Source organism: Esox lucius, chromosome 14 (assembly GCF_011004845.1).
Source record: "Esox lucius isolate fEsoLuc1 chromosome 14, fEsoLuc1.pri, whole genome shotgun sequence".
NCBI lineage: Eukaryota > Metazoa > Chordata > Actinopteri > Esociformes > Esocidae > Esox > Esox lucius.
The window spans coordinates 5,984,898-6,009,226 of NC_047582.1; the positions used below are offsets into that span (position 1 = coordinate 5,984,898).

At 44.8% G+C, this 24,329-nt stretch overlaps 1 protein-coding gene across 3 annotated transcripts in view; it reads left to right on the forward strand.

The window, feature by feature from the left end:
- Nucleotides 1-24,329, forward strand: part of strbp (spermatid perinuclear RNA binding protein) — a 110,726-nt gene that overhangs the window by 16,144 nt on the left and 70,253 nt on the right. For all 3 annotated transcript variants that reach the window (XM_010877338.5, XM_010877337.4, XM_010877340.5), the window contains exon 2: nucleotides 17,885-17,949. The gene's annotated coding sequence lies outside the window, so the exon portion shown is untranslated. The remainder of the gene's footprint in view (nucleotides 1-17,884; nucleotides 17,950-24,329) is intronic.

The following is a 24,329-nucleotide window of genomic DNA, read 5'->3' on the forward strand; positions in this document are numbered from 1 at the left end:
ACAGCAAGAACATTTTCCAGAGGAAATGCTGAATCGCATTATTCATTTTATAGCTTTGTATATATACAAACCCGAGTATTAACCGTCAGTCAGTCCATGAGTGTGTGTGAGAATAATAAAGAGGAACTTGAGAGGAAAGTGGCGGCCGGTTTGAGCTGACAGCGAGCACAGAGCCACACTTCATCAGTAAAAAGGAGGAAGTGGCTCTGAGAGATGACACCAGCCAGTGATCCACGCCGGACCAGATGGCTTTTTCATGTCACTGTCACACCATTTCAATGATGGACCCTGAGTCTCAGTCACTGGCCCAAATGGAACCGTTCCCTAAAAAGCGCACAGCTTAGGGTAGTGATTTCAGAGGCGAAAAGTGTCAATAAAGGGTGCCATTTTGGATATGGGCAAAATTTTTAAAAGAACCCACCGTATGAGCTGAGATGCGTGCTGACTTGAAGCTCGAAAACCCATTATCATTGCATGGGAAACCTAATATTTAGCCCCACTCAAAAAGCAACTACTTAGGCTGACTCCTGGAGTGGACTACTGTAATTTCCCGTTTATAGACCGCGGCTTATACACAGACTTTAAAAAAAGATTTCAACCACAGCGGTTAATACATGGGTGTGGCTAATATAAGGTTACATTAAAACAGTTTGCGTGGCGACATAAGTCTCAGAAACTAAGTTAGCAAATATGATACAACTGGCATTACAGGGTTTTCAAAAACATATTTTATTCTTCAACAAATAAATGTTGGTAGCACCCTATGACAGATTTAATATGACTGTACAATGTATGTACGTTTCATAATTCTCCAGGCAATGTGGTTTATATATGGGTGTGGTTAATACTCGGGTTTGTATACATATAGCTATGAAATTAATAATGCGATTCAGCATTTCCTCTGGGAAATGTTCTTGCTGTGGGGGGAATGTTGTTGGGTGGGGGATCTTTATGTAGGGATTGTTTTTCACATTACAATGCTTCAGAATACTAAATGCATAAATTGATAGCTACAAAAAAAATAGGTATTACAAAAAATGTATTGGCCAACGAAACACTGAAAAAGGATTCCATGGGGGGTGTTATGTTAAAGAACCCCTTAGCCTCCAGACATAGATTGCAAACTATGTTCCTCACTCTCAAGACTCTGACCTTTCACTGCCTAGTAAAGTAATTCACACACTTCCTAAAAAAACAGAGCCTAAGCTTTTAAAGATGCTACTAATAATGTTCTCCTAGTTAACAAGGCTATTCGGGTTCAAGTGAACAGTAGACAGACTCGGTCACTCAGGTTTCATGAAGAAGCCTATGGCTGCATTTGTTTTTTCAGTCCAATAAAGAACACCAAATCATCTATCAGTACCTTTTCAGGCCAGTATGTGGGAAACAACCCCCAGCTGTGTAGATTTCCCCTCCATTCGAGAAACCGTGAAAAAATATTTAAACTGTCCATGTTGTATCTGCGTTGAAAATCTTTCAACCACTGTACACCTTTGAATGAATAGGCTTAATTTGGTGCCTTCCCGTCCCTTTTGATCCCTTTTAATGTGCATGTTGTGTAACGTGGCGTGTTAACCCTGTTAACTGTTATGAATCACTGGCCTTTCATGTTAAAACGGTAGCATATCATCATTGCTGCAGTTGTTAGTCAGCGAAGACACGGTGCTGTTTTAAATGCCCTGTCTGATTGTGGCTCTGTGTGGCTCTCACTGATATGGCTGATTTAGGCACAGAGATAAGGGGGAGGGCCCACACCTCAGTTGACCCCATAGACAGACATGCGCGCACACACTGTTTTCCTGGATATTAACCTAAATCTCAGTGCCCCCCCTGAGATTATTAACCAATTAAAGCAATATTCTCTGATTGCAGCTCTGTTGGCGGTTGAACTGTTGGAGTTGAATAAATGGAGAGTCAAAACTAGGAGTGTGTGTGTGTGTGTGTGTGTGTGTGTGTGTGTGTGTGTGTGTGAGAGAGTTTGTGTGTTTGTGTAGACTTCTGTGCTGGCTAGGTAAGATCTATAAATAATGACTGGCCATTTGTGCCCTAACCTACGCAGTTTAAAGTCCCTCGTAGATTGACATGAAGAGGATTGAATGGATTTATCTAGTTTAACCATCAGAACTGAGCTTCGTCTCGCATTGTTTCAGAACGATCCGTTTACAGATGGTCAGTATCTAGGTCAGTGGCTGTTTCTCCCACCTTGGTACCGGGTGAATCACAGCACCCGACAACTCACAAAAGCCTGGAAGAAATTAAGCAGCCACCATCTCTCAGTCTCTACAAGGATGTTGAACACGTATCTGCCTGTTCTTTAGAATCTCCAGTCCCCACTTCTTACTCCCACCCAGGTCATCTCGTCCCCGTCAGAACTCCAGGTTTGTTTTCAGCATGTTGATTTGTTTGTCTGTCCAGGCAGTGTTCCAGTCCGCTTCGGGCTCCTCTCCAGAGATCCGGGGCGAGCCGCCCGGCTTCAGTCCGGTTCAGGCGTGACTGACAGGCGGTGTCCCTCTGCCTCGCCGTCAGAAAGTGGGAACCAACCGCCTGGTCCGGCGCTCTGCTCTCGCCTGCTCAGTGACTTGTCATGGCATTATTTCATTATTTTTCTGTCTGCTAGAGGATTCTCTCTCTTCGTCTACTGTTACTGCATAAACAGACAGCCTTTGACTTCGCTGTCTTGTCAGAGGACTTGTTGACATGTCGGGTGGATGTTTGCCTCTATTTTGTTGAATTGCTAAATAAATTGAAACAACCTGATCCCAATGTAACAAAGTGGTGGGACGGGATGTCGAGGAGGACAATTAGAATCTTACCATACCGCCGGAGAGGCATGGAGGTCCAACGCCGGGCAGCCAGATGGAGTGGTCCCTGGCTGCCTTGGTGCACGGCCCGTCACCACCAGCGGCGCTGTCTGGTGTTCAGTGAACAGCTCTTGTGGTCTTTCCAACACGTAGAACCGCATCCCCAGAACCAAGCCTTGACAGTTGGCTAAACAGGCTAAACAAGGGTCACGTGTGTCTCAGCGTTTACACCTGACGCTTGACCCCTGTTACCTCAGGTGTTTGCCTAATCGGGCCACGTGTCATCGCTCGGGATGTTTGGCTCTTCACGTCGCCACTGATAATGACTGATTAAAAAGGGTGTGCGTGTGCACGCGGGAGCGTCTTTTCAGGGAGGTCATTCTTCACAGCAAGCAGCAGCCAACACTGTAAGCCCTTAAGGCTGGTGTGTAATTGGAAATATCCCAGGCTCTGGGAGGAAACTTCCAGCTGAATATCCAGCCCTCGTTTCTCACTTTCCTTAAATCCTCAGGATTTATGCCAACCATTAGAGAGAGAGAGAGAGAAAGGGACATCTGTCTCTCTTTCTCTCCCTCCCTCCGTCCCTTTCTCTCTCTCTCCCTCCATGCCTTTCACACTCTGTCCCTTTCTCTCTTGTTATTGGTCTTCCCTTTTCTCCCTCTCCACGTTCTCACTGTTCCCCCGGAGCCAGTAGGATATATCCTAATTTTTTCCTTGTAGTGTAAATTAGGCTTAAGTCATGACAGGCAGTCCAGGGAGCTGCATACAATGTTCTTGGCCCTCCTGATGTTTTTAGGCCAAGGTGAACTGAGATGCCATGGGACAGAGGAGAATATGCAACCGGGTGTCCGTGTTTTATCAAGGTGTGCGTGCGCTGTTGAACGACACACTGTGCGATTGTAGCACCAGCTTGGTGTGTTTATTGCGTTCGTGTTTTGATATATCTGCATCAGTTGATTTGGCTTGGGCTTCACCCGGGCCCATTACAGTCAATCAGAGTTGAATTGGCAAAGCCTGCTTCTCTGTGTCCCGTGGCACTGCTATCATATCATAATAGGCTGTTCACCAGGGCATTGTAGTCATATCCAGACTTGTGGAAAATATGGATGTTATCGTGTAGGAGACAATTTAACTCCATGGTCTGCTCATTGCTTTTCTGAAAGACATTTTAGATTTTTTTTTGTCAGTTTCATTCAGCTCTGTTGCTTTCCATTAGAAGAGAATGGGCAGATTCAGCGGTAACCAATTTTGCATATGCTTTGTTGTTTTTTGGTTGTTGGTTTAGTTATCAAGGCAATTACAGAGGTACAATCTGATGTGATGTCATAGCTGCTGTATAAGGTCTTTTATCAGCCAATCAGCTTTCAGGATTCCAACTAACCAGCTTATAAGCGACCTTATATGAGATACTCAAATTGCATTGATGACCTTAGAGCATGGGAATAAAATAATTTGTTGAAATTGTTGTTCCAATTGCCAGGTTTTTAATACAAGAAATGCATCTTGGGGAATTTGTGCTACATTTCTTTACCTTTATTTTACTATGTAGGTTTGCTAATAATAGATTATTTACAACATTGGCCTTGGAGCAATTAGGTTAACGGTCTTGCTCAGAGAGAGAACGACTGGGTTTTTCATAACATCGGCTCTGGGATTAGAACCAGCTACCTTTCATTTACTGACCCAATGTTCTAGACCTCCCCTTTATAACACTGCTGAGGGCTGTATCCGGACACTGAGAACATCCCCTAGCTGTGGTAAAATGGCCGTACAGAACATCCCAGCCCGTATTACGTGGCCCATTGTTCCTGGTTCTGCTGACCAGGTGGGGCACTGGCAACACTCTGAGAAGATGCATAAAAAAAACAACACTATGCTCTTGTGGTTTTGGGACAATGTTTTGACCCTTCGGTCTTCAACCGGCTGATTACGTGTTGCTTCGTGTTCAGGGCAGTGTTGTGAGTCTCTAGTCATTTTAGTTCTCCATGGGCCATGGGCTCGGGGAGACTATTTATGTTGCTAGATTACATAATGGCCAACGTGTTTAGTGCTAGGCCCTGTTAATCTCTCTACAGAGAAATCTTGAGTTAAACAGTAGGTCGCAGTAGATTAAACCAATTGAAGAACTCTAACTCTGTACTTCTCTTTGTGTCCGCCTCCATCTCCTGGTTCTCTCCTCTCTAGTTCTTGAGTCCACAACCACGACATCCAAATAGGCTGTATTTGCAGTGTGCTGTGTGGTTTAGGTTAGGTTTAAAGTTACATTTTAAGAATATAGGTTGTAGGAACTGGCCATAATTTGTGGCAAAACCCGGTTGACAAACGTATTTTACCCTGGGTACCGAGGTCTGACAAGCCGCACATTAAAACCAGTTTAATACCCCCTTGCCAATTTGCAAACAGTAGTTCTATTGATTTAGAAAAAAAGGTTTTATGTTCCTAGCTACCTAGCTTTATTTTAGGTCGTTATTAGCATGCTGGAAAGTCAGAAAATTCAATGACTGTTGATGCATTATATTCTCAGCCCAGTTTTGAGTTGTTTTGGTCGTTTGAAATATTATATAGTTTTATTTATACCCATCTTTAAGTATTTTGTAGAGAAATTAAAATACATACATATTTCTTTAAAACAATGTAAGCCAGATTAGTTTAACCCCTCTGTTGTAAAAGCTAGTGACGACAACCATCTCTTTCTTTTTGAATCCCTCTTTCTCTCTCTATCTCTCTGGGTTGTGTTTCTTATGACCACATAGTCGGGTTCTGCTGTAGTCAGCTGCTACTATTCCTGACCTCTTGAGTCCTGTTGCCTATTTAAGACAACTCTTAGAGCTGAACTTGACCTGAGCAGGTTAATCCACAGAGTCATTCCTTGGCTATCAAGCCAGTGGTTGTCATTAAAAAAACAAGACGGGCTGTTCGGAAATGCATTTGTTTTTTTGTCGAGTTATTTAAGATCTGTTTTAAGATAATATATCTTTCGCAGTGTTTCATGTTTTGATGTGTTGGAGATTGAATAGACACTAAGTCATAGGGCGCTACTGGGGAACAGTGTACATGTCAGCTCAGCGGTGATGCCATGTGGAATGGCGTTATGGTAAGAAGGGGAGGGTCAGGCGGAGTGTGGGCACAGGCAAGGTGATGGTGGCAGCAAGGAGCAACCAGACCGTCTTCCTCAGGTCAGCTGAAATGAGCCAGCGGCCGGTTGAGATAAGCTGCTTTCTGTTCGGCATTGATACAACTGGCTGCCCCCCCCCCCCCCCCCCCCCCCCCAATCGTAGCAGCTCACAGGTTCCCTGGGAATTCTGCTGACCCAGTTTACATTACATCAGGACTTTTGTTTTTTTTTAAGTATAATTCATAGAAGTTGACAATGGCTGCTGTCCTCGTGGGTTGGCTGCAGCCTCGTGCTCCCCTCATTCCTTGTGCTCTGTAGGGAGAGGGAGGCGTAGAGGAGGAGGGGTGTTTGGGACAGGTCATCCATCTACCTCCTAATGATGAAGGATGGCAGGAGTAGGAAGGGGAGAGCGGGAGGAGGGGGAGATAAGGCCAGTGTTTCAGTGAGCTTTTCGGGAGGATGTTGATCCGTTTACTGTTTTATCAATGATGTCAGGCCGGCTGATTACAGACACATGCTGCATGCTGTCGGTAACATCTCTAACTTGAATTGGCTTGAGCAGGCAAAGTGACACCTGGGTGCAACCAGAGTGCATCGACACACTGCACATCCACATCTTTCTCAATGACCCCCACCCTTTAGTCCTTTTCTGAGGCCATAGCAGGACGGTGGTGATGATGATGATGATGGTCTTTGCCTTTCTCTCCCCTTCTGTCTCTCGGTCTGTCTCTCGGTCTGTCTCTCGGTCTGTCTCTCGGTCTGTCTCTCGGTCTCTCTCTCGGTCTGTCTGTCTGTCTGTCTCTCGGTCTGTCTGTCTGTCTGTCTCTCTGTCTGTCTGTCTCTCTGTCTGTCTGTCTCTCTGTCTCTCTGTCTCTTTCTCTGTCTGTCTCTTTCTCTGTCTGTCTGTCTCTCTGTCTGTCTCTCTGTCTCTCTGTCTGTCTCTCTGTCTGTCTGTCTGTCTGTCTCTCTGTCTGTCTGTCTGTCTCTCTGTCTGTCTCTCTCTGTCGGTCTCTCTCTCTCTATTCCCATCTGTTGTTGGCATGGGAATAGATGGTGTAGATTTCCAAAGCAAGTGAAACAAAGAAAGCTGTAATATTTAATGTTAAAACAGAAAAAATAAACACTTCAATCGATTTTCAGTAAACAAATAAAAGTTAAAGGCATTTTGGATGTTTTACTGAAGGCTATCAAGGTTTTTCTTGGCTGAAAATTAATCAAAGGTGTTACACCAACCCCCATTACCCTGCGCTTCCCTTTGCCCCTCTGTGATATACTTTATACAATATCTGGTCACTTGAAAAACAAAACTATTAGTCTTAAATCTGCCCTGTTGTCTATGTCCACTTCAGCAGCTAATGCACACTACAGTATCCTCCGTAATACCATAGCAACCAAAAAACAAGCAATAAATCTATTCTTTACATATTAACATATTTTATCTATATAATTATTTTTGTTAATTTGACTTGCATTAAAAACGCGTCAGTGATGTAGGCCTATATATTACAGCCTTGTTGTGTAGTTTTCTCCTCCATACTTGCCTTGACACCATATCATTTATCCCACTGTCTGAACTTCCTTCAGCTGTAGGCTACTGGGCTGTACTGCTTGCGCTCATCCAGCATCTTCACTTTCATATATTTGTATTGTTAGTGACTAATTGTATATTTTTATATTTCATATAAAATGTTGTTGGGGACAGCAGCCTACAGTACATACCCTAATCTAATTGTCTTTTCGCCATTCATAGATCTCATCTGTCCTTGTCTGTCTCGCGAACTCTATTGAAATAAATCAGTGATTCTGCTAGACATCATCTGAAACGTTAACAAATGTTATGTGGATTGGATGTAGTTTAGGCGTTAAGTTCTATTTAAATTCTTTGACATTGTGTGTAAAGTTCCACTTGTTTTTCCAACTCATATCTGCGACGTCAGGACCGGTAAGGTTTTGTATGCAAGGTTGCAAGATCATTGACAGTAAACCATAAAACTAAGCAAACACAATTTCTTTTATACAACCCTATCTGTAATCTGGTCCATTACAAATAGCCCGATTGAGGGGGACACCAACCATCTGGCTACACTGCCAATATGAAAAAAGGTTCCTATTGAAAAAAGATTCTCTGCAGTATATCGCTGGTAGGCTATCAAGCGCAAATTTATGTTTCAGCATGCTGACACAGGCGGTGTGAGATTTTGGGAAGGTGTCCGCCTTTGAGTTTTATATGCAAGAAAATCCCTGGGCTATGCATGTTCTATGTTGTAAGAAAGTGCAAATAGTAAATATAAAGTGAAAATGACAAGGGAGTGTATAGACATGACTAGCAGTTACGGACACGTTGGTTTTCATGCTCCCCTTTTGTCGTGGCAACTAGTCACAAATTGTGCTGCTGTGATTGCACATTTAGACTAGTACTGTTTATTATTATTATTATTATTATTATTATTGCAGTGTTTTGCTAACATTCTTTGTAGCTCTATGATTTGTGGAAAGTATGTGGCTTCAAGGTGGTCATATATTTGGCTGGAGGTTAGGAAGCGCAGCTCTGTTTCCACCGCAATTTTTGGGCAGTGTGTCTCTCTCTCTCTTTGTCGGCCCCTCTTTCTCTGTCCCCCCCCCCCCCTCGGCCTCTCTCTCTCTCTGTCGACCCCCCCCCCCCCCCCTCGGCCCCTCTCTCTCTCTCTGTCGCCCCCCCCCCCCCCTCTCTCTCTCTCTCTGTCACCCCCCTCTCTCTCTCGGCCCCTCTCTCTCTCTGTCACCACCCCCCCATTGTAAGCCGGACTTATCAGGAGTGTGTCTACAATTTGTTGTTTACCTCCACCTGTGCCTTGTTTGCCCCCTGTTGTGAAGAGCCTTGCTAATGCTCGCTCAATCTAGAGCCCTCGAGACTAAGAGAAGCCTCCTCTAGCTCCTCATGCCTGGTTTGCTGGGGCAGCCAATTTCACCAACTCTAAAACCCAAAACGACTAAAAACCACCAGGGGCCAGGCTGTAGCCATGACAACCCGGAGACGAAGTGAAATAATTGGGTCTGGCCCAGATGGTGTTTAAAAAAGCAGAAAGATGTATCCCTTAAAGTTATGGCTCTACTTTGTTTCTCACTTAGTTTTTTTTACTGTATCTTGTTTCCAACCAGTATTATTATTTTTTTACCAGGGTGTGCTGGTTCTTGGCTTGCTTTCTGGGTTGTTGGTTGATAGGTGGGTCAGGCTGATGGATGAGATGTTTCTCTTCAGTGTCCTACATACCTGGAATACAACAGACCCAACAGCCTAAGCCATTTGTTCACTTTGAGCCTTTAATTAACTATATTCTAAAGTAGCAGCCATAAAAAAGATGCCTGAGCGGAGTTCTAGAACAGTTTTCAAGGTCCCAGTTGGCAGCATCACAAAAAACTGTATGTTTCCATTTTTTGGGACTCAGCAGAGGGTTGGTTGAAGGTCAGAAGGGCAGGGTTTGCGGTTTTGTGACTCTTCTATTGGTTGCATTGCCCCAGGCAAACTGTCATGATAGTCTTTTAGATGAAAACAATGTTTTTCCCTTAAAACCCATGTCTCCTGGAGGATCGATCCCTGTACTCCACAGCGCTGCCGGACAGACGGCTGGGCGGATTAGTGGTCATTATTTTGTGTGTATGTGTACTGTGTGTATGTGTGTCATTAAGCCTAATGGAAGTACTTAAAAGAAACCTCTTAATGTCTTATGTGAGCTTGCCTTTCCCTTTCCTATCTAACATACCTGAGCGCTTTTAGTTGAAAAGACAGTAGCCCTATGTACAACATGCAACCATACCCCCCACTTTACTATGCAGGAGCGGAGCGACTAGCTAGACCAACGCTGCCTTTACATAGCCCTAACCTGGACTGGGCAAAAGGAATAGTGTTTGACGTAAATATTTATGCTCCCTTTTCACTCACGGTACAATTTAAGAGCTGGTGCCGCCTCTCTCTGGACGACAGGGGGGTGTGGCGGGACAGAGGGCCCCCTCCACCAGCTCCGGAACTTTATGGGGAGCACAGGGGTCGAGTGTCTGTTTTCCCCAGACCAACACACAGGAGTCTTTGTAGAGGATCACAGTTCACACTCTACTAGCCAGTGACTGCAGCACTGTGTGTGTATTTGACATGTTGCTCCCAGTAGGCCCATTTTAAAGGTCCAGCCCCAGGCCTGTACACCCTTGTTTATTTGCCCTGAGGAGTCAGCTGGATGCTGATCAATTATTTTACTTGTTTTATCTAATAGAGCTTACTTATTTTGAGCCCTGTGTTTTTAGCTAAAGGTTAGGTGAGATAAAGTTGACCGTACATGGTTAGCAGCATCCCTGATCTGTGGGGCTGCACAATCCGGAGTGGTATATTTAAATGCAAGATCAACACAGCGTGGAGCATGAGCCATTAAGTTGAATGACATTTTAAAGGGGCCAGCTCTGTAGCTCATTCCAATGATGAGAGTACAGGGGCAACGCTCAACAAACCCCTGTGATGGTATTCATTTCCTGGTTGGAATTCTATGGATGTTCTGTGGGTGTCTGAGGTCTCTGGAGGTGTGTGGGGAGGTTCTGTTTTGGCTCCGGCAGGCTGTGAGGACAGTGGGGTGCAGAATCTGCCTTATTTGCTGCTGGGAAGTGTGCGTGCGTGTGTGAGTGAGTGTGTGAGCGCACGCGTGTGTGCATGCACGCTCGCTCATACATCTGCTAAGGAATTCTGAGAATCGAGCACATACAGCCCTCTGTGGTCGCTGCTGGGTTGTAAGGAATGTGCTCCAATTCTTCTAACCGTTCTAACAGTTTCCGTTTTGACAGGTAGCTATCTATCATCAACTCTGAAAGGCCCCAAGATTGAAGTTGTAAAGACTATATTGTCAGACTGGGAATTTTTATTGGAGAGCTGGATGGATAGTACTGCACGTTTCCAGGCCTGTACCTTAATTCTGTCCCAAAGATGACAAAGCTCTTACTCGCAGAGAGGTAGGATGGGAAGGTATCTGATTGAGACACTAAGGGCTGTCGAGTACCGCAAAGCAAGGGGGAGGTAAGTGCTTTGGCTTCATACTCCTTCCTCTGTCTTAGTCAAAAACTGTGTCCATTATCACAGTCACCTGAAACAGGGCCTATGATGAAACGGGCCCACCTTTCCTTTAAGCAGACAGGCTAACTGTGGCCGCGAAGGCATGAAAGGCAGCACCCATTTACACCTGATAGGAAGTCAAGTGGATGAGACAAGGGGAGTGGGTGGCAGCGTTACTGGATGTGTCTGTCTGTCAGGTCTGTAATGTAGGTTTTGTACTTTTTGCCTTGCTGCACCACGGATGAAATTGGCCTGGACTTTGGAGGAAAGACTTCAGAGGATTCTTTGGATCATGATGTTTAAGCTGCTGCTATGCCTGTAAAATGAGTCAAGCCAAAATAGTTGTGTACAGGACAGTGTTTTTTGCTGTTGCAATCAGAGACATTACAGAAAGGAGACATCTTACTTGGAGGCATGATTTAAACCAAAGTTGAAGTTTACTGTACCAGTTTAATTACTAAAATGCATTACAGTATAAATTACCATATGCTCTTATCCAGATCAACTTATGGGAGCAATTAGGGTTGACTAACACCTTTTTAGCTATGTACTGATGGACAGAATGACAGACATTCAAATAAGGTAAAAAGTGTGGTCAAGGACCCTTAAAGAAAGTTCAGACTTAACTAGCAGGCAAGGCACTAGTGAGGCCTAATCCGTATTCCTCAAGGTTACCTTTGACCAGACTGAGACGCTCTTTTGTGGGAAGTCCTTTCAGCTCCAGGGTATGTCCATCATGGTTGACAACTGAGCAAAAAACCTTGGCGAAACCCAAGACAACACGCTGCTGTTCTCTGCTAACATCAATGGCAGTGAATCGCTTTTGCAGGTTCAGGCTCTACAACATTGGTAGAATACGACCTTGCATAACAAAGGAAGCAGCACAGGTACTTATCGGAGCACTTGTCACCTCACATCTGGATTCCTGCAACTCCCTCTTGATCTCCCTGCGTGTGAATTAAACCCCTGCTACTCCTTCAGAATTCCACAGCCTGTTTGGTGTTGAACATGTCACCCCGCTTCTTTGCACACTACATTGGCTTTGAGTTAAAGCTTGAATCCCTTCAATACTATTGTTCTTTGCCTACGGAGCAATAGGAGGAGCTTCTCCCTACCCCTCAGGCCATGCTCAAACCATACATCCCTACCCTGGCTCTTAGTTAAGCCACCTATGGTCTCTTGGCCATCCCTCCCCTTGGGGGCAGTTCACGACCCACACAGTCACAGCTCTTCTCTGTCCTGGGACGTCAGTGGTGGAACCAGCTTCCCTAGGATAGCAGAGTTTCTGACTATTTTCTGTAAGTATCTGAATGCTCACCTTCTCATTGAGTATCTAAAATATTTTCACTGCCACCATCTCTGTTGTCATTTGCTTTTTTTATGTTTGTTATTTGTATGGTTTTATTTGCAGCACTGAGCTTTGCCGAATTCATTGATCAGAATGCACTCACTACTAACCTGTGTGCTTGTTTCACCTAGCTTTCTTAAAATGTATATGCTTACTGTACATTTCTATGGATAAGAGCATCTGCTAAATGGCAAAAATCTAAATGTAAGATGTTGTCATTTGAATAAGCAGACCACACACACTCATTGATCTCTTAACATCTTGGTTAAAAGTGTGAAAAGAGGCAAGATGGCATGGCGTGGATGTCTAAAACAAATGGCTGTTGTATTTACTCAACGTTCAATTGAGGAAGATTCTTTGTGATTGGTTGACTCAGTGGAATTTGCATTTCACACAGGCTGATTGGTCTGAGATGCCATTTGACTAGGCTTGGTCATGAACTCCAGCCCTTCACCCTAAACTCCACCCCCTCCACTGAGTCACATTCTGTTCTCCTTCAGGGCACATCTGCCACAAGTACATTTTTCAATAAATTACTGTCAGCAATTTTCAACTCTCTTGAGCCCTTTGTTAGTTGTTGCCAAATGACCGAGTCGCAGGTACAATTGGATGTCATGGAGTTGAGGAAGAGAAAAACAAGGGGTATTACGAAGTATTACCTTTTTTCATAATCTAGTTTGCTACCTGAAATATAATTATTTACGACCTTAGAATGATCCCTTCATAAAAACCTACAAGAAACAGGAAATAATGTTTCCCCTCCTGAAGACAGTGCACCTCTGACGCCTCTATGACACTGTGGGGGTTGAAGCCCGTTGCACCTCTGACGCCTCTAGGACACTGTGGGGGTTGAAGCCCGTTGCACCTCTGACACCTCTAGGACACTGTGGGGGTTGAAGCCCGTTGCACCTCTGTGATGCCTCTATGACACTGTGGGGGTTGAAGCCCGTTGCACCTCTGACGCCTCTAGGACACTGTGGGGGTTGAAGCCCGTTGCACCTCTGTGATGCCTCTATGACACTGTGGGGGTTGAAGCTGTTGCACCTCTGTGATGCCTCTATGACACTGTGGGGGTTGAAGCTGTTGCACCTCTGTGATGCCTCTATGACACTGTGGGGGTTGAAGCCCGTTGCACCTCTGATGCCTCTAGGACACTGTGTGGGTTGGGTTAAAGTGAAATTGATCATTGTTCTGCTGTTTGGGGAGCAGTGCTGCAGTGGTGTGTTGTATTACACCACCTAAGGCCTTCTCCAGCCATGAGTTTATTTAGTGCCATGCTGGGTGCTGTGATCTGCATTTTCTGCCGACTCGCTTTGTTTCTCTGTTTGGCCTCCGTCTTTTTTCTCAATATGGATAGACTTGTTCATTGATTTCCAATTATTTTGGGTGTAACTTTGAATCTGAATGTGGGTTTAAGTCCCTTGGTTTATAAGCAATACAATTCTACAGTGAAAGATTCAACACACCATTCACTGTCACAGGTTGTTGTTTTCAGAGTCCTCAATCTGAAATTCCAAGGTCATGTCCGCAGTGAACTCCTCCACTTGTTTTGTCTTATAGGTCACCTATTGGGCTATACAGGGAATTCAAATCTGATCAATTTGAACAGGCGTGTTCAAATTTAGTAGTCACACTGGGAGTCTGCATTTATACCAGTGAAGTTAACACTGTGAGAAATACAATAATCAAGTAGACCTTGAATACTGTTGAATTGTGTAGCCAGTGGATACCAGCGTTGAATTTATCTATTCTTCATCTTTGTTTGAATCCTTTGATCTTCTCCACAAGTGATGATGAACAGGACTAGGATGTGAAAAACAATTCAGCAGAATGAATCTAGGGCTGGATGGGTGTGATGTTTCAGTCATACTGCCTCTGTCTGTCCTGCTGGGAGCCATAGAATTTGGTGCTTGTTCCCCATACGGTGTAGATTTCTTCCCCTCACTGCCAGTAATATTTATTGTTCTGTTGACACGTAAGTTCATCTTGTGCTTTCTTTTTGCCTTTATCTTGAGTCAAATCGGAGGTCTTTTTGCCTTTATCTTGAGTCTTTTTGCCTTTATCTTGAGTCAAATCGGAGGTCTTTTTGCCTTTATCTTGAGTCAAATCGGAGGTCTTTTTGCCTTTACCTGGAGTCAAATCAGAGGTCTTTTTGCCTTTACCTGGAGTCAAATCGGAGGTCTTTTTGCCTTTACCTGGAGTCAAATCGGAGGTCTTTTTGCCTTTACCTGGAGTCAAATCGGAGGTCTTTTTGCCTTTACCTGGAGTCAAATCGGAGGTCTTTTTGCCTTTACCTGGAGTCAAATCGGAGGTCTTTTTGCCTTTACCTGGAGTCAAATCGGAGGTCTTTTTGCCTTTACCTGGAGTCAAATCGGAGGTCTTTTTGCCTTTACCTGGAGTCAAATCGGAGGTCTTTTTGCCTTTACCTGGAGTCAAATCGGAGGTCTTTTTGCCTTTACCTGGAGTCAAATCGGAGGTCTTTTTGCCTTTACCTGGAGTCAAATCGGAGGTCTTTTTGCCTTTACCTGGAGTCAAATCGGAGGTCTTTTTGCCTTTACCCTGGAGTCAAATCGGAGGTCTTTTTGCCTTTACCTGGAGTCAAATCGGAGGTCTTTTTGCCTTTACCTGGAGCCAAATCGGAGGTCTTTTTGCCTTTACCTGGAGCCAAATCGGAGGTCTTTTTGCCTTTACCTGGAGTCAAATCGGAGGTCTTTTTGCCTTTACCTGGAGCCAAATCGGAGGTCTTTTTGCCTTTAACTGGAGCCAAATCGGAGGTCTTTTTGCCTTTACCTGGAGTCAAATCGGAGGTCTTTTTGCCTTTACCTGGAGTCAAATCGGAGGTCTTTTTGCCTTTACCTGGAGTCAAATCGGAGGTCTTTTTGCCTTTACCTGGAGTCAAATCGGAGGTCTTTTTGCCTTTACCTGGAGTCAAATCGGAGGTCTTTTTGCCTTTACCTGGAGTCAAATCGGAGGTCTTTTTGCCTTTACCTGGAGTCAAATCGGAGGTCTTTTTGCCTTTACCTGGAGTCAAATCGGAGGTCTTTTTGCCTTTACCTGGAGCCAAATCGGAGGTCTTTTTGCCTTTACCTGGAGCCAAATCGGAGGTCTTTTTGCCTTTACCTGGAGCCAAATCGGAGGTCTTTTTGCCTTTACCTGGAGTCAAATCGGAGGTCTTTTTGCCTTTTCCTGGAGCCAAATCGGAGGTCTTTTTGCCTTTACCTGGAGCCAAATGGGAGGTCTTTGCATTGAACAAGTTATTTGGTGGCCTACACCGATAAGGCCGTGACTCGCCCTGCTAGCTGATTTGGAACAATGGCCTGGAAAGTACCAGAAGGTGTTGAATTGTTGTGACAGTTGTTACAAATAGTGTCCCAAATGGCAACATATTTCCAACTACTGTTGTTTTAACCACAGCCTGAATAGTAGCTGTGCACTTTAGGGAACAGTGTGCCACTTGTTACACACTCATGACAGAACAGGGAACTGGTTTGTCCCGCTCAACCCCATTGGCTGAGATCCTCCCCCCACCTTGACATGGTTGTGCTATGAAACACGACGTGTCCCTTTACAGGTGTACTGTCAGCCAGTTCATCATGTGGTCATCTGGTTTAACTACTTGGTTTATCTTTTACATGGTATTGGATTTTGTATAATTTTACCCACATCCATAAATGAGGGCAAAAGGCAGTGCATTAGCCTCGCATTTGTATTTTTAGGAAATTCTCAGTGCGTATAGTGTAATGAAGGTTTCTTCAACCTATTGATGTAGTCACAATTAGCCTAGCACTAGATTTTAATGAGTGCCACTGGACATAGATCAATGGAAACGCAGCTATAGGAGCCTTTTGAGCTGATAGAGCAAGGAATGCTTTAAAGTCCCTTTAATCATCTAACAAGTATCCCAGCTAGCCGACGCCATGGAAATAACCTAGAAGTAGACCCAACATGGCCGCTGGCCACGGGCAACCCATCAAGAAACACAGACTTGAATAGGAATGTCTCTTCCAGAAATTATGGCCCCATGCCAAGTTAGCATTCTCCTGCGCAGTCGAGGAGTGGAACACCTTCCAGTCCTCTGAGAAGTCTCGTTGGGTGAGTCAGTTGTTTGGTGTATATACCATCTTGTTGTTTCAGTGTGGCTTAAGCATGCTGCCAAGGCTGTTCTTGATTGAACCATGTTGCCAGGTGATGCCGTGCACAGGAAGCTAACGTAGCATTTCTTCTGCAGCAGCCTGTCAGAAGACTTGGCAATCATTTACTATTCAATGCCCCCCCAACTCCCCATTGCTCAGATTCCTTGTAAAAACCAGTGGAGCGCCCGTGTCGCTATTTCCATTGAACCTGATTACAGAGTAGAATGATGCAAAGCTGCTGGTGGTAGGCCGTGTTGACAGTGTTTCCACCCGACTCCTCTGTGTTCTTCATAAAGCCTGCATTAATATTCACCCGTCATAACAAGCCCGTCAGCTTGGGCCTTTCATTCTTCATCTCGCTTGTTTCGATGTCGTGGCTTTTTCCTCTCCCTCTCAACTCTCTGGTTGTCTCTTCTCTTTCTGGCTCTTTTCATCACACCGGCCCATACTCTCCCTTACCGCGCTTTGGAAGAAGCCGACGGCTCATAAACGCAGCAGTCACTGAGATGCTAATGAATTTTCTCCTCCCATCCTGGAGATTAGAGATGGTGCTGCCTGCTGGTGTCACTGACTGTCTGGGGGCGAGAAAACAATTTTCACTGCCTTATTTATCATCAAACAATCTCTACACTCCCTTACAGACAGCCAGGCTGAATGACAAGAGAGGGGAGAGGAGTGGGCAGAACTGAGGAGTGACAGAGGGGATAGGAAGAAGGATGGGGAGAGCGAGTGGAGGAACACGGGAAGGAGGAGGAACTCTGAGACGAGAAATGGAAAGGTTGAAAGAAAGAAGGAGGGAAAGTGCTAGGGACAGCAGTGCAGACAGATCTTTCTCGGCCCCGGTTGGCACATTTCCCATCAGTACGGCGGTCAGTTTACACGCCGGAGATGCCAGGTGTGCCAGCTCCTCTCTCCTGCTCAGCTTCAGGGGACTTACGTAGTCGACACGGATAATAAGACGTTCGGCTCCCCCAGCCCTTAGCCCGGACTCTCAGCATTCACTCAGAAGGATTTTCCCACGATTTTCCGAGTGTCGACCGCGTGCCTCTCCGGGCTGATGACCTCCCGGTGGGGTGTAGGGTAAACGGCAGTTGTCTCTCCGTCGCGCTACAATGCCGGCGAACGGAGCCGCCAGCCGTGTGTGTCTCTGTGTGTTTGTGTGTTTCTCTGTTGTAGCGACAGGCTATAATCACTCAGCGGTGAAGCTCACCGACCCGAGCGATTATGGGGCCGTCTGCCTAGCACGCCTGCCCTCAGGCTCTTCTCCTCTGATCTCCTCTGCTGGTGTTGCTCTCCGCACAGCACATTTATTTCAGTTTTTTTGGGCCAGGGTGTGAAATAGAGAGCGAGAAATCAGACCGTCGTGTGGAGGCAGATGTGTCTGCGACTGACCTTTGACCCTTTTCTTTGTCTCAACAGGTAGAGATTCCACACCTGAAACTGAGCCCAGGTCGCAGAGGGACGAGAACACAGCACAGCGCCAGGTAAGGAGTCCCGTCCGTGTTGCGTTTCGTGCTGGGGGTTGGGAGGCCGCGTGGCTCACTGTGTACAGAGCTGCTCAGTCAACCGGAAAACAAGGCCGATCGTTGTGTGTGAGCTCTCGTGTTCTCTGTGTTAGTCTTGACTGTGTTTGCAGGCCTCAATTTATCACATCAGCTTACCTAAATCCTATAGTTTATTTTATTAATCTCTGTAAGGAAATAAGACTGCCACCATAGCCATAACATAACAGAAAACACTTTGGTGACTACTAAATACTCCTGCTCCTAGGTTAACACGATCGTCTGTGTTCCCTCCGCAATGATAGTCATTCATGCTTGTCAAAGAAGAAATGAGTTGTTTTCCATTGTTAGCCCGTGGAGCTGTCAGTCATTTAGAGAGCTGGCCTGAGTGCATCGGCTGGATGCTGGTTGGCTTGTGCAGGAACTGAATAGATGTTTGAAAACCTGCCTAAACATCCAATTCTCTAAGTTGGCCTAGTTATTAAGCTGTGGTCACTAAACCTTTTGGGATCTGTCTGCACTACCACTTGACATGTCACCCTGACCCCTGATCGACCCTGGCCACTGACCCATCACCCTCTCTGTGGAGGGTATAGTTGTCCCTAGATGATATTTTGGTGTCCGTTTTTCTCGCTAATGGTTAAGGTTGTTATTATTAGGTTGGGAAATGCTTGTCTGTACCTGGAGGAAGCTCCACCCATGAGGGTCTGTCTTTCCAACTGAAGACTGTCTGTGAGGATTTAGGGCCGTCCAACTGGAGGCAGGCAGGATGCAGTCCTACTCAGTTCTGTTAGTAGTCCTACTCAGTTCTTTCAAACATGTTTACTTGAGCCTGTCTGGATAATGTTTCAGAGGGGGAGGTTTGCGTTGTTTTGGCCTGTTCTATTGTTTCCATTGTGCCATTAAAATGTAGCATAGCTAAAGTTGTGCAGTAATTTGATAGGAAATAAATAGCGGTGTACTATTTGATCCCTGGTCTGCCCAAGCCAGGACAGGGTTGAAGGATAGAATAGACTCGGCTTGGACACTAACATTTAAGCCTGTCTTTTAACAGAAAAACAACAGCATGTGATCCCTAGCCTATAGGCAGTGTTTTGACCAGTCCTACATGTTTCTAATTCCTCATGGGTGGAAGATGTGGCATCAGTGCAGTAGGCCTCCATCTGAACAGTGTTTATAACCCAGCGTGCTCAGCCATGCTTTATGAACCAGGACAATGTAAACAACTCCGTGGTAGTGTGTAGACATGGGACTGGGGCTGTTTTGTGATTGTGTGACCTGATGATTTTAGATTCCTGCTCTTTTGTGTGCTCAGACACTGTCTTTTCACACCGACTTGGGCCTAAATCACAGTTTACACACTTGGGCCTAAATTACAGTTTACACACTTGGGCCTAAATCACAGTTTACACACTTGGGCCTAAATCACAGTTTACACACTTGGGCCTAAATCACAGTTTACACACTTGGGCCTAAATCACAGTTTACACACTTGGGCCTAAATCACAGTTTACACACTTGGGCCTAAATCACAGTTCACACACTTGGGCCGATATCGCTGTTTACACACTTGGGCCGATATCGCTGTTTACACACTTGGGCCGATATCGCTGTTTACACACTTGGGCCGATATCGCTGTTTACACACTTGGGCCTGAATCACAGGTCGGTGGAGGACACTCATGCCTCAGTGCAATAACCATTCAACAGTGTGAATTGCTTTGCTATGTGTTATAAGAAAATGGGGCAGCTGTTGATATGCCTACATGTTTTAATCTTATAGCTTTTCTATTGCTAGTTTGTTAGCAACTTGGAGTTTACTGATAGGGCAGTTCTCCAGCGTCTGAAGGATGTTACACCAGTGGTCCTGTCCAGCGGTAGCTTGGTTGGCTGGTTCCCTGGGTTTGTGAACACAACAATGTTCTGTCATCAATAATTAACAAGGAGTGTGCTGTTGGCGCCCTGGTCCTTCATATGATACATTTATACCTCTCTGAAAAACACTTCCAGCCCAGTGCAGCACACGCTAACAACACAATACACGCTAACAACACAATACACGCTAACAACACAATACAAGCTAACAACACAATACACGCTAACAACACAATACACGCTAAAAACACAATACACGCTAAAAACACAATACACGCTAACAACACAATACACGCTAACAACACAATACACGCTAACAACACAATACACGCTAACAACACAATACACGCTAACAACACAATACACGCTAACAACACAATACACGCTAACAACACAATACACGCTAACAACACAACACACGTGGCACACTTATAGAGCCTTTTGCTTGTACTTGGTATGCAAATTCCTTCCATGACCACACCATGCTATGGTACGTTTAGTACGGCAACTGGGGTGGTAGTGCGTGTGGGCTCTCTGAAGTGAAGTTTTGCTTGGGGATCGTGGATGGTGGACGGGCACCAAAACCACCGCCCCCAGTTCTTGTGAGTTTGCCGTTGATATCACCAGCGTCACCAAGGCAAATTTGTCCATTCGGTACTATGGGCACGCTGAAGGGGATAGCATATGTACAGCACTCAGTTTAACATTTCTGCATGGTGTACATATGCCATATGATGGACTGGATGGCAGTCAGACACTAATGCGCGTGGGAGCGTGTGCTTGAGAGAAATTAATTGGCCATGGTGTTTTGGGAATGACTACAAGCTTGCCCACCCTCGTTCCCAAACATATCGTTCCCCAGTCTTTTTTCACCCATTAGTTTTCTGGTAATGATTAGTTGGCTTTCTGGCAGCTTGCAACTGTTTCCGGATTCAACTCAGCTTTCATGTTTCCCTTTATTTTTGTCTCTCTTTCCCTCTTTTCTTTCTTGGGTGGTAGTTTTAGTGTAACGAGAAAGTCTCATTAAAACGTAAGATAAAAACCTCTGTCTGTACGTTTCTCTCTCTCTCCTGTGTCTCTCCCTCCATGTCTTGCTGCTTGTAGTTTAACCATCACATTAGGGACTCGTACAACTGCAACATTACAGTGGAGATCCATGTGAGTTTATTCCCACGCCATCGCTTGTTCCTCGGCCAGCTGACGCCCACACTCTTTTTCTCTCTCTCTCTTGTTCTTCCCCTCCCCTCTCCCTCTCACCGCAGTGTCCTTGACAAAGCAATGACTTTGGCAGTGAGCATCATGCAAAGTGTTTGTCCTGGGCTGTTGCTGCATCGCTCCGTCAGTCCTTCACTCTGCAGGTAGCGGTGATACGATGGGCTGTTGGCAGGATGAAGCCGCCCTGTTCCCAGATTGCATTACCAAAGCCCCTTGGGCCCTTGCGCACTGAACGGTGAATAGGTGGCCATTTAGGACATGACTGTGTGAGCTGAGTAGGGCTGTACCTATGTAAATGACTGGTGGTCACGTATAGTCTGGTCGATTTCCTGGACAACAGGGTGGTGGTCTGCCAATACTCAGTTTTAGTCGAGCTGTTGATATTTTTTCTCATGGTCATAAAATGTCTGTGTGACTCTTTGCTGTCTCAGCACTCATTTGTTGCGTTTAAAAAAAAAAACAAAAAAACATTACAATAATGAAATGAATAGGCCTATTTACCATGACCTCCATTTTCAATTTCCGCATTTTTATATTTCAATGGATTGCAGTTACCTGTAGTGTCTCATTCATTCTCCAAACTATTCACTCTTCCATTGAGTGTGTGTGCGTGGCGCTACTTTGTCCAACACAATATCACAAATTGATGGTGGAATCTGATGTTTATCTATGGGTTGAGTGGATAAAGCCAACAAACGTCTGAGTATGTTTAGGAATATGTTTCAAGTTAAGACAATGCTAACTAAACATTAAACCCGAAAACGAAACAAAATGTGCAACGCATGCAGCCTCAGGATTAAAACAGAAACCGTTGACAAAAGGTGAATAGTTTTGTATATTCTGACCCATGTCTAGAGCACCTGTACCCATTTTTGGAAAAAGCTCACTTGAAAGCTACCCAGGCCCCTATGCATGGGAAAGCTACCCAGGCCCCTATGCATGGGCAAGCTACCCAGGCCCCTTTGCATGGGCAAGCTACCCAGGCCCCTATGCATGGGCAAGCTACCCAGGCCCCTATGCATGGGAGAATACATGTTTAAATATGTTGACCTTTAAAGGTATTGTTTCTGAATTTTATGGATGGAAACAAATAAGTTAGTTCAACGCTTTCCCATCCCCTGTATTGCTGTTTATTTGGAATAGATATCATGAAAAAGGTAGAGTGCATGTTTCTTTGTGTGAGTGTGCATGTACATTAAAATATTTAATTAAAAGCACAATCACACAGTCAGTCTCTAGGTTTATCTCAGACCCTGATCATGACACTCCCTTTGTCACAGTTTTCCACCGACTCGATCTGAAAAATTCATAGGCGAGTTAGAATAGAGCCTAAGCCCATTATCTCCCCGTAAAACGACACTTCGGTCTCTTTCCTCTCCGGTTCTTTCCGTCGGATCGGTTGTCCGTCCATACATCGGCTGGCTGCCTTTACCGCTTTGCCACATGTCTCCTGTGCGTCATTCTTTTGTGATCCCTCTGACCTGTGATTGACAAGGACAATTTAGGCTTGAAGACCTTATGTCACCCTGTGTCACCTCCCTGCTGGCCTAGTGTAGTCTCCAACCCACAGCAGTTACCTAAACCCCAGATTGTTTGGCTGTTAAACTCCATTTTTGTGTGTGACCTCTTTCATTGGGATCCCCGTTCGCTGTTGCTAATCTTCCTGGTGTCCACAATCCACACACACTGTGTCAGGCTATTGTCTATTTTGAGCCCAACACAATGCACATTCGCTGCGGAATGGTAAAGCGGATTCGTATTACTGCCATATTTTACATTGCTCTGTAAGAAGACTGGCAGGCTGTTCTCCTGTAACATTTCTATTATTGTCTGTAAGAGTGCTCTGTTTGTCGAGAACAGCACACTTTTTTTTTTATTTTTCATTAGAGCAGAACGACTGCTCTGCCTTGTTTTGTCTACCCCCAGTCAGTTTCCATTGTCTTCCTCCCCAATCCCTACGGATAGTCGCTTGATTTCCCAATTCTTCTGGGGTAGGAATGGCCTGGACTCACTATAGTTGCAGTAGATACTTTAGATGCTTGTTTCTTCGTTTCAGTGAAAAGGAAAAGGCATGTACTTCTGTGACACTGAAGTACACACGTTTTAGCTTGAACGTGAGGAAACATTTGAAGTTTTTCCCTTCAGTCTTTAAGAGGTAACACGCCTAGTACTTTACAATAAATGTTAAGGCTAGTGGCTTCAGTAGACCGTATGTGACTAGACCTGCCCTACACTGGAAGGTCAGAGAGTGAGGAATGCGTGTAAACGCCAACAATCTCCTCTAATCAAGCATCACACCTGGCTGAAATTCCCATTCTGACTGGGAATAATGTTTGGGTCCTCAACAAGGATAGGACAAATTACGTATTTGTGTGATAGATGGTTACAATGTTTAAAGGACACTTCAATTACGTTTTTTACATAAGCTTTCACAAAAGTCTAATAGAGACAACGATTTATACCTCAAAGAACAAGCAAAGATCAGCAACATGACCAGGTGGGCCAACGACAGCAGGAGTGGTCAGGCAAGCTGTAGATCAGCAACTGGACCAGGTGGGCTTTGGACAGGGGCAGTTGTGCTTTGTGATGGCCATTTGAGGCTTCACTACCATTCTTCTAGCAGCAGGATATTATGCTAGCAGCGCTAACTCAGATTTTCTTTTTCAAAATAAAAGCCATCATTGAAATATATAGCTATGAAAAGATTTAGAGACCACCGCCCCTTTTTATTTTCCTTCTGAGGAACAGAAGTATTTAATTTGCAGTGGTCTCTTAATTTGAACCCTTCTGTTCCTCACTCAAAACCTTTCTTTTCGTCTTTTTTGGAATGGAATGAAAAAGTTGCAGTGGTCTCTTAATTTGTTCCCTGAGCTGTATAAGGCAATATAGTTAACAATCTAGTCGGTACATTTTATGTTTAATGTCCGTTCCAATGTTGTTCTTGTCTGTTCTATTTGCAGACAATGATTATTAACTATATTGCCTTGTAAATTTCAATGATGCTTTTATTTTTGAAAATGAAAATGAGTGCTGCCAGCAAAATATCCTGCTGCTAAAATAACGCTAATAAAGCCTCATTTGGCCATCACTAGTTGTGCTAAATTTACATGATGGTCAAAATTACCTTCAGACCAGTTGACATATCGTAAAAGAGCAAAAGAAACCAGGCAACGATGGAAGCGACGAAGCACAACGGTATGCATTGCCATGGTGATATCCATAAACAATGCTGTATTCCAAATTTTTAGGCTGTACAATAGGCAATGCTATTT